Consider the following 16,543-nt stretch of genomic DNA (forward strand, 5'->3'; position numbering starts at 1 on the left):
TGAGTTCTCATACTTAGACGAACATGTGAATATGAGACTTCATACGAGTATATCATAAGCCTAAAGGAGTCCATATGAGCATATGAGATTCGTATATGTATGATGATATGTGAATCTCATTCGATCATATAATCGATTCTCTATAAGTTTGTTGCTGTAATGCGCACTTACCACAGTATAGTTACATGATGTGGTTAGATGTCATTAATTAATTCACGAGGGCCATGTCGATTCGTTTTTTTATTATATACTTTTGAAAAAAAATCATTTCGATAAGGCAACGCACACGAACTATTAACAAAATAGGCGTAAACTTCTATTTGTGGGGGCTACTACCAATTTAGTAGTGGGTTGATTGATTGATTGATTGATTGATTGATTGATTGATTGATTGATTGATTGATTGATTTGTGGGGTTTAACGTACCAAAACCACCATATGATTATGAAAGACACCGTAGTGAAGGGCTCCGGAAATTTCGACCACCTAGGGTTCTTTAACTTGCACCCAAATCTGAGCACACGGGCCTACAACATTTCCGCCTCCGTCCGAAATGCAGCCGCCGCAGCCGGGATTCAATGGCACGACCTGCGGGTCAGCAGCCGAGTACCTTAGCCACTAGAACACCGCGGCGGGGCAATTTAGTAGTGGACTAATCACTCGAGTCAGCACTATTCCCATACAAACAAGGTAGTAATTTTCACTAACCTGCATTTTACTACCTTCCCTTACTAAGAGTTTTGTGAAGGGATAAGTGAGTGGTTAGTATTTAGCTAGTGAATATGTAGACCTTCATTTTTAAGCGTGTAGAAGAAAACTGGGAAGACACATACGTCAAAAAAAAAAGGGAGGGGGCGAAGGAAAGGGGGGTCATAACCAGAATCTTTGCGCAGTGTGTTGAAGTATTACTCCCACTTGATCAACACGCTGTGCTATAACGTTTGGTGTTCGGACCCCTGTCCCTCTTTCTTTATTTTCGTTTTGACACATATGCCTGCCAAGTTTTCTTGTAATGTTGAATGTCATTCTGTTTTCAGGTGATAGAAGCTGTACCATAAGCTGAACGTGTAAGCTCACAGTTGCGAGTGTGCGCTTTTATCGTTGTTTGGTTCTTTCGTCCGTATTGCAACACGCCCTGTTTTCTCATTTGAAATTAATCATCGCGGGGCTTCTCGCGCGTTGCAGGATTGCATTACTACGCAACGTTGCCGGCCAACTGGCGCGAATGTTACGCTGACTATCCCCAGCAATGTCGTCGTCACGACGTGAAAGTTCGTTATAGTTTGCAGCCCACGCGGGTTAATTTTCACATTATTGAGAGGCTTCCGGAGGTCCGCGTCAGTATTGGTGCCCTAAGGTCAGAGAACACAGGCGCCTTTGAAACGAAGCTATCCCGATAATTGGAAAACAGGTCTCTAGCTTGAACTTCGATCCGAAGTTCGATGTCACAGTGCAGGAAGTTATTCGGCCAAGTAGCCTTGCAGAGAAGGTGGACCCTTATCGAACAGCTAGCAGTTTGCCCTCGACGTAATTGGAAAGGGTCAGTTGTAGAGGTGATATATTTCACTAGGCGTGGGTCGATTTCACCGTACATTTACTCTAGGAGCTTTTGGGTTTAAAGAATAAGGTGTTGTAAGGCAAATTACCGTTAAATTGCTTGCGCCGAGGAAGAGAGAGAAAAGAAAAAAAGACAGTAAGGTTAAGCCAAGCGAACTGCCTATTGGCTACTCTACTGTTTTACATGAAATCAGCAGCCGCTATGAAGCGGCAACACTCCCGCGCGGAGCACTGTGAGCTCATGGCTATACGCCGCAGAGCCGTAATATAACCCTCTCCTGTTTGCCACGCACGTTAGTAAAAGAAAAAGCTCTTTCTTTTCTAACAAACCAAGCATTTACTTTTTGACCCAGCTTCCGAACCCACCTTAATGCGTATACCTTGCTTTTGAATGCATGAATTCCTTTCTGTGTTTATTATTGCTACTGTCTGGGGACATCGAAGCCAATCCAGGGCCAACTGATCCTGTAAATCTCGCGGAGCTGAAAAAAAATATCTACCAAACAGTCTACAGTTCCTTCTGATGAGCAAGGCTTGAAAGTGTAACTATATACGTATTACAGAAAAGAGTTATTTATTGTGGCTCCTAAGTGATTGAATAGCACCCCAGTTAGAAGAGTGCTACAGAACACTTTCATTAGTGCAATCATAACTGACATCATTGCAGACCAGTGCAGCCGCGATCACTCGTCCCTTTTTTAACAGTTTGAAGAGGCAGAAAACCGCTTGCCACCCACTAACATAATACTTCATAGCGTTCCTTATAATAACCAGAGAAATTTTCTGAGAAACCAAAAGTGCTGATTATGAACCTGTGCTGTGAATTAAACGTCGAATATAATTAAAATAAGTTGAAACGCCCAATCGACTCGGCCGCTACAAAGTTGGCCTACGCCGTCGTAGTAAGGTTTACATCTTTTAAAACAAAACGGTCTATTCTAACGGCACAAAATTTGAAAGGCAGAACTTACGCAATTAGACAGGAGTTATCACGTTTGGTCCAAAATACACGGAAACCTTATAACGTTCGTCGAGGCAAGTCCACAGCTTTTTCATGCCCCTACAGAACGTTCTTGCTTGGCGGGTTGCCTTTGGCGGAGTTTCTTAAATAGTCAAATAAATCCCACAGCATCCCAGGGAGCATCAAAACTGTCACTCCGCCACCGCAGTAACGCCCGAAAAAGCACTACTACCTCAATTATCTTCAATAAGGTGCGCATGTTTCTTTCACAACGCGAGCCAATTCCTAATCTCTTGTCGTTGTTCAGCAGCTGTTCAGTCGTGCTGACTAAATCGTCGCTTTTAAGTGACTTAGTAGTGTGGCGGCTTGGGCTAGTTTGTATGACATGGCGATAGCTATAGCGCGAGAAAAAAAAAACGACGACAAAAGGACAAGAAAGACACGAGCGCTAACTTCCAATTGAGTTTATTGCGCAAAGCATATAAAGAAGACAGTAAACCACGTGACACAAAAAAGCAATGCATGAGTAAGGAAAAAAAGAAAAGCAATGAAGAAGGCAAAGAAAAATCCATAAGGAAATGAAACAGAAAAGTAAAAGTCCTATAACTAGTTGCGCGTTCCGATACCTTCAAGGAACCTTCTCGGACAGAGACACGGAGTGCTTGCTAATGCAAGACACCTGTTCGTGCATCTGCGAGGGCTCTACGATAACTCGTATTTGCTCATCCCTGAGTCTATACGACATGACGACAGTTATAGCGCGAGAACAGAACGACGACAAAGAGTCAACATGGACACGAGCACTTTATTTTTATTCTATCTGGACGAATGTCGTCAAAATGTAAAGTAAAAATGCGATTCAAGGAAATGTGTCATAAGCTAGAGTAAAACAGTTAGCACCGTAGGTTAGCAAAAGCGACGAAAATAAGCTCAGCATGTTTTTTTTTCTTCTTCTGCCAACGCACGTAAAGTCAACATGCCCTTCCGAGTCATTGAGACAGGAAGTGGAACGTGGCAAAAGCAACTCGGCTTGTTTACTCAGACCCATTTAAAGTGTGCAACGGTCGATGACCCATTCCTGATGAAAAACTCGCAAGCACTGATAGAATGTTTCAAACAGTCAAATAAACTAATGTGTTCGGTTTTTCAATTGACATAAGGACCTATACTACTGTTTGTCTAACGATGAGGTATTAAAATGCATAGGGGATAACATAGATACCTTCGCATATTGAACTTCCAATTAAGAACTGGTATGAGTGCGCGAAATTTCCACGACCTTGATTTGCTATACCTTACCTCTACGTTCGTTGAATGGAATGATTGCCTTTATCTGTACAGAAAAAGTGTTCCAGTTGGCTCGTGCACAGCACTTCTATTCAGTGACCTACTGTTAGCCAAAGTGAGCAATAAACTGCAGAAAACGTTAGAGGGAACGCAAAATATTCAGATACGTTGATTATTTATTGGTTGTTCTAAAGTGTAACCGGTCAATGTTCCCCTCGATTGCGGCTCAAACGATAGGCGTGTTTGAAGATTGTTTGAAAGCTTTTTGTGTTGACATAGGAAATGCTCGAGAAAGACACGTTACGCTTTTTGGATATAAGACTGTTTATTAGCACACAGCACATTTGTTGCTGTTACGAGCCGCGTGCGCAGAAAACTTCGCTTCCTTTTCCTTCGCTCACAGCAAGCTAGTTAAGTGAGCCGTTGCATAGACCTACCTTGAGAATGCATTGAACAGGTCGTGTTCTCACAACATCTCTGCGAGCTTCAAAGCTCAAGTGTACCGGCTTAAGGCTTCGGGTTTTCCTGAGGCGTTTATTGCATCTGTCTCTGAGTGTATCCTGCGGACCAATAGGGCAGAGAAGAGGCAGGGATAGGATTCCAGCAACACGGATACAGAGCGTGAAAGGATAGCTGTTGTTCCGTACAAACACCAGATATCACACAGGCTCAAGAAAATCGAAAAAAATGTGCGGGTGTTCATATGCTGTTCTCTGCACTGTTCAAATTAATCAGTTTCACCAAATCTACAAACCTCCTGAAAAAGCAGTCATCAACTGAGTGTAAAGTTAAGCATAGGAGCAGGTATGTGTCATGTCCCCGGGAAGTTGTCTATAGGACGCCCCTTTCCTGTGGTGCTTATTATGACAAAACGACCGGAAGGTGTCTGAACGATCGACTGAGGGAACACGATAGCAATGTTAGAAGCGGGAAAGATGGTTTTCTTGCTCAGCATTGTACTGAGTGCAACTGTATGCCCCTTTTCTAGGACACAGTGACGCTGTATAAGCTCAGGGATGGGCGCACCCGAGTTATCGCCGAGGCCGCACAGATTGCACGCGAACAGGTGTCATGCATTAGCAAGCCCTTCCTGTCTTTGTCCGAAATGGAACTAAGGTTCCCCGAAGGTATCGGTGCGCGCTATTAGTCATAGGACGATGATGATAGTTATAGCGCGAGAACAAAACGACGACACAGAGACAAGAAGGACACGAAGGACACGAGCGCTAACTTCCAACAGGGGTTATTGCGCAGAGTGCGAAAATATATAGAGGAGACAATAACCATGTGACAAAAACTATATGGCACAAAGAGCAATACATGAGTAAGGGAAAAAACAAAAACAAAAGCACATAAAAATGCAAAGAAAAGTCTATTGGGGAACGAAACAGAGAAGTAAAGATAATATAACTACTTGCGCGCACCAAAACCTTCGAGAAACCTTACAGAGACACGGAGGGCTTGCTAATGCATGGCACATGTTCGCGTGCCATCTGCGCGGCCTCGACGATGACTCGGGTGCGCTCATCCTTGTGCTTGTACAGCGTCGCTGTGTCCTTGAAAAGGGACACGCAGTTACACTCAGTGCAGTGCTGAGCAAAAAAACCATCTTTCCCGTTTCAAACATTGTTAGCGTGTTCCCTCAGTCGATCGTTCAGACACCTTCCGGTCGTTCGGACATAACAAGCACCGCATGAAAGGGGGGTCCTATAGACAACTTCCCGGGAGCATGCCGCATACCTATTTTTATGCTGAACTCTGCATTCCGCTGATGACTGCGTTTTCAGGGGGTTTGTAGATTTGTTGAGGCTGAATAATTTGAGCGGTGCGAGAACAGGACACGAACTTCAACTCGTTTTCCCATTTTCTTGAGCCTGTGCAATATCTGATGCTTGTATGAAATCACGGCTATCCTTTTACACTCTGTATCCATGTTGCTCAGATTCTGTCACTGCCTCTGCTCTGCCTTATTAGTCCACAGGACAGTCTCAGCAACGGAAGCGATAAACGCCTCAGGGAAACCCAAAGCCTTAAGCCGGAAAACTTGAGCTTTGAAGCTCGGAGAGATGTTGTGGACGCACGACCTATTTAAGGCGTTCTCAAGATAGGTTAATGCTATGCCTCGCTTAACTAACTTGCTGTGAGCGGAAGAAAAAGGAAGTAGAGGTTTCCGCGCACGTGGTTCATAACACCAATAGATGTGCTGTGAGCTAAAAACCAGTTTTAAATCCAAAAAGCGTAACTTGTCATTCTCGGGCATTTCATGTGTCAACACTAGAGGCTTTAAACAATCTTCGAACACACCTATAGTTTGAGTCACAAACGAATGGAACATAGAAGGGTTACATCACGTATTTGAATACTTAGACGACATGCGAGCCCTCTAAATTTTCTGCAGTTTATTGCCCATTTTTTGGCAATAGAAGATCACTGAGTAGAGGTGCTATGCATGAGCCGATTGAAACACCTTTTTTTTCTGCAGATAAATGCAATCATTCCATTGAACGAAAGTAGAGGTAAGGTACAGCAAAACCAGGTCAAGAAAATCTCGTGCACTGGTGCCAGTTTTTCTTGGAAGTTCCATTCCCCGAAGACTTCTATGTTATCCCTTATACATTCTAATACCTCATCGTGAGGCAGTGAGTAGTATAGGTCCTTTATGTCAATTGAAATACCGAAAACAATAGATTGATGTGACTGTTTGAAAAACTCTGTCAGTGCCTGCAAGTTTCTTATCAGACACGGGTCATCAATCTTTAGACACTTTAGATCTGTCTGAATAAACAAGCCGTGTTGCTTTTGCCACGTTCCACTTTCTGTCACAATAACACGGAAGGGCATGTCGACTTTATGTGTTTTGGCAGAAAAAAACATGCTGAGCGCATTTTCGTCACTTTTGCTAATATGGTGTGCTGACTGTTTCAACTCTAGCTTACGACACATTTTCTTGGCTTGCGTTTTTACTATATCTAGACGAATGTCGGTACAACATTTGAAAACAGAGCCAATAGCTGTGACCGCCTTTCCAAGGTACAAGGAATTTCGAAGAACTGCGAAACCACCCTCCTTATCTGATGGCACGACACAAAGTTCATTGTCTCTCAGAAACTTGGTCGTCTTCTGTTCAGTAAAAGAGCGAGGGATTGTGGGATACACCGTCGACTGCCGGCTTCCGGTTCGAAAAGAGTAGACGATAGTGAACCGCTCCATCGCAAGCCTCAGGTTATTCGCGATTTGCGTGCGCGGACGACCGTTCATCTTCGTCTTGATAAACCATCGTTGGTTGTTCAGTCGTTGGCTGCTCCAACTCGAGCGTGAAATGCTAACGCTGGTACCGATTTTCATTGAATAAAGAAGGAAAAATGAGGTGGGCCGCGGCTACGAAGAGTGCCACAGCGACAGGTGTACCTTTTGGATACCGAATTTTGAAGCCAGAGTGTGCGAAGACCATTTTATCCCAAATACGTGTGTATTTCGCACTAATAAAAAGATTAAACACAAATTTGCTCTAATATTATATCGAGAAATAAATTGTCGCACCAACGCCTAGCAAATATATTATGGGAACGCGCGGGCGAAATCTACCTGCCCTACGAGATAAGCGCCGGCCATTGCACTATAAATAGGACGAAAAATGAGAGTGCTTATCTTAATTAAAAGCAAGTTTACACGAAGTGCTGGACGAGTCTATTGGCGTTTATCTAGGTCACACTGTGCGCCAGGTCAGCACACAAAGGATGTAGTGCGTTAAACAAGCTCAGCATTACGATTTTTTGGCGCCGTCTATGTCTGACTATATCGTTCATGTGCCACCGTGCCGCACAGCTTGATCAAGATCAGCGTTTTGATTGATTGATATGTGAGGCTTAACGTCCCAAACCCACAATATGATTATGAGAGACGCCATAGTGGAGGGATCCGGCGATTTCGACCACCTGGGGTTTTTTAACGTGCACCCAAATTTGAGCACACGGGCCTACAACATTTCCGCCTCCATCGGAAATGCAGCCGCCGCAGCCCGCATTTGATCCCGCGACCTGCGGGCCAGCAGCCGAGTGCCTTAGCCACTAGACCACCGCGGCGGGGCATATCAGCGTTTAAATAAACATCTGGCTTCGACTAAAAAAATGCATCTTATAGAGCGCTGAAGGCTAGAAAAAAGAAAGATATCTCAACGCACTCAATAAGTGCGGCGCTGCATGCCGGTCAACCGAGGATGTCGGCCGAAGCAGCGATCCCGAAGTGCACTCTTAGCACACTGCTACAGTCATCCCCATCCCCTGATATCTTTAAAACGATGATTTTTTATCTGCAGTAACAGATCATACAATGAAAACTGTCTTCTGTATCGACCGATCTGCTAGCCAAACTGACAGTATACCCCTAAGCAGCATAAAGCATTGCCGATTATTTTAGTGCGATAAAAAAGTTTCTTTACCGTTCTTGGCTTTCGTAGCGAGTCATCATCGCAGTCATGGTTAGCAAAAAAAAACTCCTTCTAAAGCACTGACATTGCAAGGAGAGGTGTTTTTTTCACCGGAGCGGTACAAAGATGCGCGCGTGCTGCTGGTAACCCGTGTGGTGCGTCGAACCGGAAGCCGTCGTATCGCACAGTTCCCTGCGATTTCCCATATTACCGGTCATCTATTGGTTCGCTCCTTCGCCTCCGCTGCATGCTCGAGGCCCTCTAACGCAGTGCCTCCAGAATACCATTCGCCATTTTCGTGTGCAGATCATCCAATAAACGTTTTGTTCAATCTCTTCGGACGCAAGATTCGATATTCGCAGATTAACATGCAGATACGGGGCCAATTTTTTATTTTTCGTTTTCTTATAGATTTTTCGTCTTTTTCTTTGCTTTTCTTTTATCTTTGCTCATGCATTGCTCTTTGTGTCACGTGGTTTATTGTCTCCTCTATAAATTTTCGCGTTCTGCGCAATAAACTCACTTGGGAAGTTAGCGCTCGTGTCGTTCTTGTCTCTTGGTCGTCGTTCTGTTCTCGCGCTATATGATTGATTGATATGTGGGGTTTAACGTCCCAAAACCACTATATGATTATGAAAGACGCCGTAGTAGGGGGCTCCGGAAATGTGTTCTCGCGCTATAATTATCATCATTTCAAGTGAAGTAACATATTCTTGACTGCTTTTTAGATCATCGACGTTTTTCGAAACAATTTTAAGGACACCCGTGAAGCCGTGTGGACGAAATTATTTTTTCAATAAACACTGCGTACTTACATTTATTCGGCGATTTTGTCTGTGATATTCTCACAGTCACTTCGCACTGGTCATTTACCATCCGATTGTAAGATGGGGAAGGTCAGTTCGGTCTTCAAATCAGGTAATAAAGACAACCTCCTAAACTATCGCACATCTCTTTTAACGAGCGCACCCTGTAAAATCGTGGAACCAGCCATCTACTCCCAAGCCATTCATTTTCTTGACAGCAATAACTTCTTACATTCCGCACTACGTGAGTTTAAGGTTACTTTTGTGAAACCCAAAAAACCCTATTTTTTCAATAGTACGCACTAACTAGCAAACTGACACAATATTTCTGCATTGTTCGAAAGCGTTTGACAGTGTACCTCACAAGCGGCTGCTATTGAAACTTAGATCTTCAAACGTACACCGAGACATAATGACTTGGATTGAGTAATTTCTAAAAAAACACTCCAAGTTTGTCTCCACCGATGAAGAGCTCTTTATTCTCCATCGTCTAAAATCAGGCGCACCCCAAGGCTCCGTTGTTATGCCTGCGAGTCCACAGCGAACGTCCGTGCCTCTGAAAAAGGCAATCTGTGTCAAGGCCAGCCCGCCTGACGCGAACAGCTCAACGTCGTCATCACGCCACGGCGCCTTTCTGGCGCGCGCGTGCAGTGAGTTATCTCAGCCGCAAGCCCGTTGAGTAAACAACCGGCGTCTTCCTTTCTTGCGGCAGACGCGATGCGCGGCGACGTCACTCGTCCTTGGGTGCAGCCACCTGCAGCGCAGCCTCTCCAGATTCGATGAGAAAGAAGGACGCGGCCCAGCGGCGACCTCATTGGAGGATTCTGACCTCGCGACCAGCGACGCTTCGGGTTGGACATTTGGGTTGGACCCGGGGCATATAAAAGAAGCCCTGCGGCGCGTCGAGAGAGAACCCTTTGACAGAGACCCATTTGAGAGTAGAGCTATGTGTTAGAGAAAAAAACTCGGCTCTTCGCGTCTCTGTCGGCCCCAGTGCCGAATTTGTAACGCCTCTGTATATATGCTGTACATAAACCTTGTTTAACTCCGCTCGTCTATCAGCTCTGCGCAGAAGCAGTCGCGAGCTGAGAAACCTACGCTATTAAACGGCTGGTGACCTTCCCGGCGGAGTTTGAAGCAGCGGCGCCTTCGGGACCATGTTGGCGTCGACGTCTTTCGTAAACAGTGGTTGCAGCGGCGAGATTTCGAGGCGCCCTTCGTAACGTCGTCGGAGGTGCGCGTCGTAACAGTGGTTGGCAGCTGCGGGATCGGCCGGCGTCAGCGACATCGATGCGGTGAGTGCCTGATGTTTTCCCCTCAGTTCACCAGACTACTCTAGCTCAGGTTATAGTAGTCTAGAGAAGGGCTGTGTGAAGCATTGAAGTGAGCTTTGATCGTTTCAAGCAAAGTCAAAGTGCTTTGTAACCAAAGTTAATGCGGAGGGGGTAAACACAGGTGTGTGAAAAATTGCTTGCGCGTCTTGCTAGTTGAGTTATAGTGGGTACGGCAAGTAAATTGTTAACAGGGGCAAACAGCAAGAGGCTAGTGTGAACTATGGAGAACCTTAAGGTGAAGGAACTCATCGAAATTTGTGAGGAACTCGGCATCACTTTGGGCCGTGCGTTTAGTTAGTACCTTTTCCACCTTTCGGTTTCTCGCTGGCGATTCGGGGCAAAACTTTGACCTCATTACGACCTGGGCTGTGCGCTCTCGTCCAGAGTGAGCTCAAGGAGCCAGCTTTATGTTCTATTCCAATTCGTTACGTTGTTGTACGTGAAAAAAAATTTGAGTTGTCATTTTAAGAGTCTTGTGTCCCACATGTGCCTCTTGATTTAGAGGGAACGAAATTCCGATAGACGCGTAGCTAGATATATGTTGTACTATACTTTGTCTGGTGTTCTGTCGGGTGAGCGAGGGCACTTGCTTGTGTCGTGTGTTGTCTGTTGTCGAACCGTTCTTCGCAAGTTGCAGAACCATCGACAAGTGCTGAAACCAAAGATCGTGAGAAGAGACGAGCGAAGCGGGTCGGCAAGTTGTGGCGACAAGCCAGTGGAGCTTGGATCTGTCCTCAAGATTGGGATGTGTTCCCGGAACAGAGTCTGGAGCCGCATTCTCCCTATGGCCCTGGCGGCAAACCTGGAAGGACCTGGCGAACGAGCGCGCCTGACATCCGAGCCCCGTGGAAGCAGCTCGTCTTTCCGGCGCATTGTCTGGCGGCGGGGGTGCTGTTATGCCTGCGAGTCCACAGCGAACGTCCGTGCCTCTGAAAAAGGCAATCTGTGTCAAGGCCAGCCCGCCTGACGCGAACAGCTCAACGGCGTCATCACGCCACGGTGCCTTTCTGGCGCGCACGTGCAGTGAGTCATCTCAGCCGCGAGCCCGTCGAGTAAACAACCGGCGTCTTCCTGTCTGGCGGCTGACGCAATGCGCAGCGACGTCACTCGTCCTTGGGTGCAGCCACCTGCAGCGCAGCTTCTCCAGATTCGATGAGAAAGAAGGACGCGGCCCAGCGGCGACCTCATTGGAGGATTCTGACCTCGCGACCAGCGGCGCTTCTGGTTAGACATTTGGGTTGGACCCGGGGCATATAAAAGAAGCCCTGCGGCGCGTCGAGAGAGACCCCTTTGACAGAGACCCATTTGAGAGTAGAGCTATGTGTTAGAGAGAAGAGCTCGGCTCTTCGCGTCTCTGTCGGCCCCAGTGCCAAATTTGTAACGCCTCTGTATATATGCTGTACATAAACCTTGTTTAACTCACCGTCGTCTCGTCCGCTCGTCTATCAGCTCTGCACAGAAGCAGTCGCGAGCTGAGAAGCCTACGCTACCAGACGACTGGTGACCTTCCCGGCGGAGTTCGAAGCAGTGGCGCCTTCGGGACCGTGTTGGCGTCACCGTCTTTCGTAAACAGTGGTTGCAGCGGTGAGATTCGTAGCGCCCTTCGTAACGTCGTCGGAGGCGCGCTTCGTAACACCGTTCTCGGGCTGCTTCTTTTCCTAATTTCCATCAACGACCTGGCTTCGCACATCTGCTGTTTTGTTCTGTTCTGTTCTGTTTTGCTGTAAAGTGGTTGAGGTCTATTGTCCTCGGCTACACCATATCGAGAAGTTCTGCAGAGAAAAAAAAAGAATAATACTGAGCGGTACCCAAAAATGAACAATAAGAAAAAATATAATGACACACTAAAACTAGTTGAAATATCATGCCAAAGCATTATTTGCTTGCAGCAGTTCACACTGTCATAAACTGTTCACACAATCACCTTCCTTTTCTACGATCAGTATATGCACTAACACATTTGATACATATCCATCCCTGGCTGTCTATCAAAGGCGCTAGTCCAATCCGGTCTCCACTAAAAAGTCTGTCAGGAAGATCTTCGCCTTTTTCTGAAGATGCATCTCGGGCCATGGTCCAAGTAATTTTCTTAATGTGACGGGCCATCTGTCCAAACTTGATAAATTGTTCCTTAATTTTCTCTTTCATTCACGTATTTAACGCACTCCAAAAGAATATGGCGAACATTTTCTACTGCAAGACCTCAATGGCATTCCGGGGCGTTGGATCGATGTATTTTGTGCAGGAAGCTGTTTGTGTATGCTACTTCCAATCGAAGCCTGTGGATATCTGTAAGTGTCGTGTGAGATCTGTGGCTATGAAAAATTTTCTGTGTGAATTCACCTCCTAAAGTACTGATTTCTTTGATTTAGGGCTATCAAACCACTTTTCATCGAAGATTGGTTAGCTCCTTGCGTTATAAAATGTCGAATATCTGCCCCCGACACAGGGATTACCCTATCCCGTCCTTCGTTCAACGCTTTCTTGGCGAGGCTGTCAACCTCTTCATTTTCTTTTATTTTAATGTGACTGTGTATCCATTGAAATACGATGTTGTGACACTGCGCTGAGGCATATTCCACAGTTTCTGCAATACATTGTGCTATTTCACCATTTTTTGTAAAGTGATCTCGCATTTTCAATTAGCTTAAAGGCAGGTTTGATATCCATGCATATCACACACTTTCGTGGCTCATAATTCTCGCAGATAAGCTTAACTGCTTCAAAGATAGCCACCAATTCTGCTGTCGTCGATGAAGATATGTGCGATAATTTGTACATTCTCTTTTTCTGAGTTTTTGGTATAGAAACTGCACAGGCTGACGCTTCGTCAGTGCATGATCCATATGAATTTATCTTCGTTTTTTCATAATGCATTATATGAAAATGATGAAGTACCATCTGTGCCGCTACTAGAGGCGCAATGCCTGCTTTATTCCGTATGTCATCTATTTCACAGTTAACGTTGAGAAGCAGCAGCGTCCAAGGTAGTTTTGAAGGTTTCCATCGTCTAAATTCTGGTGCTACTGCTTGGAATGATGATACACTATCCTGTAGTCGTTTTGCCGTCCCTTGTGTTAGTGCACCAGATAAAGGATGACTTTCATGTGGCGCGAAAATTCTAAATAACTTTCTGGATGTTTCTTTAGGTCGGAGTACTGGTAAAGGGGGTTGTCGAGCCTCTGCATACACTAAAGCGCTGGAAGTTGACCGTGGAAACCCCAGACATACCCTCAAGCTCCTTGCCAATAACAAGTGAAGTCTCCTTTCGGGGGAGGCTGGAAGTCCGTGCAGCAGAGGCAGTGAGTAACTTACGATGGGGCGTATCGACGCAACAAGTAGGGCCAATAGTGACTCTGTAGTGCCGCTCCATTTAGCCCCACAGAGATGCCGGAGGATTGGAATGGCTTGATTGTTTTTTGTTCAAGGAATCGGACATGAGGCGACCATGTTAGTCTCCAGTCCAACATCACACCCAAGAGTCTATGAGTTTTTACCATTTGAATCAATCTGCTCTCCGAGATAACGTAACTGATGTACAAAAATGGTGTGACCTCTGGCTTAAGAAACTTAATCCTAATAAATGCATAATCGACCACCGCTTCAGCAGCTGTCTGTTCCTTTGTAACAATGCTAGCGTCACCTCGTACCCATGCAGTCATACAAGTATCTCGGTGCGACCCCGTGCAATGATTTGAAGTGGCATGCGCATACTACCAGCATTGTACCATTTGAGGACAAATTTCTGGGTTTTCTGAAATGTCACCTGCGGCACACCCTAAAAAATGTCGAAGTGCAGGCACACCTACAAGTTCCTAATCCACTCTAAACTAGAAAATACGCATAGGTAGTCTCGAGCCCTCACCAAAATTATAAATCAACTTACGCGAGTCAGTTCAAATCGGTGCCATAAGGTTCAGTCATTCATGTTCGTATAACGCCCGTAGCTCAAAGAAGAATCAGCGCTTTTGAACCTTGGCATCCACCGTTGCATTCCCAGTTCGTACTTTGTTCATACGTTTTGTCACAGCCCGCTTCGTTACCGCTACTTTGTTCCACCGGCCCGCATATCCCACCACGCGTGTCACCCGCTTCAAGTTACCCGGCCACGGAATAAAACGACCCCTCTCTATGTCCTTTTTCATACGGACTGTGAAAGATTGGAAGGACTTTACAGATGAAGTCGTCACCACTGCATCTCCTTCAACACTTTTGGATCAATTGTGTTCTCAATTTGCAAAATGAAAACTTTTTGCAATAGAAAAAAATTATGTCAACTGACCCCTTAATGTAAGGGAACAGGGTGAGCCCTATATGCACCATGTATTTTTGACGAAGTAAAAGTTACAATAATTATTGTACTATCATTCCAATTATAAGCCTTTACACTCCTTACTGAACTAATTTCAGTGCTTAAAAGTTTGATGCTCATTTCTTGTAATTTTTTTCACTTCAGGTACCTAATTATCACTCGGTAATAGCTATGAGATGACGTGTGGAAGAAGGAAACTTCTTCACAGAACCGAATTCTGCTTAAGCGTACTCCCTATCACGCTATTCAAATACTGGCCAAAATCTACGTTTTTATATATTGCCACGTTCCATTTCCCAAGTTTGTTGTTGCTGAGATAAAAAAGAAAAAAGCTTGTTTCTAGATAATCGCATATAACGTTAAATATGAGCATTATTTCAAAAGCGCAAATACATAGCAATAATTTGACAGACCCGTTCAGTAGGCACAGGCGAGATAGTGATCCCCAATATACATTATATTGTTTTCATGTTGAAACGTCTTGCCCTGCGAGCCTTTTTTTCTGCCTGCTGTGCAGTCCTAGGTCAGCAAAGTGCTGCCGATGCAGGTCAAAGGTGCATAGACCCTGCACTGTGCAGTGCCGTGGTGGAATCCCAAAGAAGCTCAGCGCATTCTCACGGGCTATATTGCCATCTCTAAAAGTGAACACAGCCCCAAGAGTGCATACTTTCAGTGTTTGATGTCCGGAGAAAAAGTTTTTTTGAAGCGCACTCCCACATAACAATTCGACGACTCGTTAAGGTTCTGAGACGTCCCATGGAGCCATTTAGCAAATAATTTTGGATAGGCTAGTTCCAGATAATATCGCTGAACAGCCTTAATTACAGATGTCGGAAGGTATTTTTTATGACCGAATGGTTCGCCATTGAACTGGGCTTTGTTGAATTTACGCCAAGTGGATGTGTCCTTCAGGCAAAGGCCGCGGGCGGTTGGGTATCCATTAACGCCATGTGAAAATATGTGACCCGGACAGCTTTTCGCATGTCCTCCAAGCTGGCTCTATTTCTTTTAATGACCAAACAACATTAGCGTTGGTGCTTCCTTGTGATGACACCATTGAGACGTCTTCAGTCATATCTAAATTTCCCGAAATAAAGCTCTATGCCTCTGCTGTCTTTCATTTTCGCAGTTTTCGGCCTATTTTTTCCTGAATGTGCCAAATGCACTCCTGCTCACAAACTCTAACCCCTTTAGATGGCTATGATGCTTGAACCACAAGTAATCTCTTGCTGCGTAAGATTGGTATCATGGCAGGCCACCACACAAGTTCTGAAATACGTCATTTCTAGATAAAAAAAATCGTAGTGAGACAAACAAACGACTGATTATCGTTTCAAATCACGCAAAAAAGTGATTTTTTTCAACATTTATGCCTACCCTGTCCCCGTAACAGCCCGTCGAGTGATGAAGTGAAAACAAAAAAATAGCGTAAACGAGTGAAAGAGGAGAGACGAGTATGATGCGTGGCGACTAACGTGCAACTTGTCTGTACCCTCCTTTTAATAGCAGAGCTCTACTCTAAGTGTAGTGTAAATGTTATTATAGTCATACCAATTTTGAACAAACAATATTTTCATCACCATAAGGGCACAGTACTCGTTTGTGATTATTAAGTAAGACTGGTCAAAGTGAATTCAGGCAAGAAGTAGCTAAATTCAAGGTCTCTCTCCTTAAAACATACGCGTCAGTCTCATTTCAATCACTGTGTTGCACATACTATCAATTTATTACTGACTTAATCCGAGTCTTCCCTTTAAAATGTAACAACTCAGCCATGCGATTCCGCAAATAGTTTTACTCACTAGTAAACTTCATTTGCAGATTGGGTTTGAGTGGAGTCAGTTCGTACATTCGTGAAAC

The 16,543-nt window shown here is 44.9% G+C and overlaps 1 protein-coding gene across 1 annotated transcript in view; it reads left to right on the forward strand.

Moving 5' to 3' along the window:
* Positions 1-16,543, forward strand: part of LOC119174269 (uncharacterized) — a 237,661-nt gene that overhangs the window by 105,757 nt on the left and 115,361 nt on the right. The gene's annotated exons all lie outside the window — the stretch shown is intronic.

The sequence above is a fragment of the Rhipicephalus microplus genome, unplaced genomic scaffold, assembly GCF_043290135.1.
Source record: "Rhipicephalus microplus isolate Deutch F79 unplaced genomic scaffold, USDA_Rmic scaffold_15, whole genome shotgun sequence".
Classification (NCBI taxonomy): Eukaryota; Metazoa; Arthropoda; class Arachnida; order Ixodida; family Ixodidae; genus Rhipicephalus; species Rhipicephalus microplus.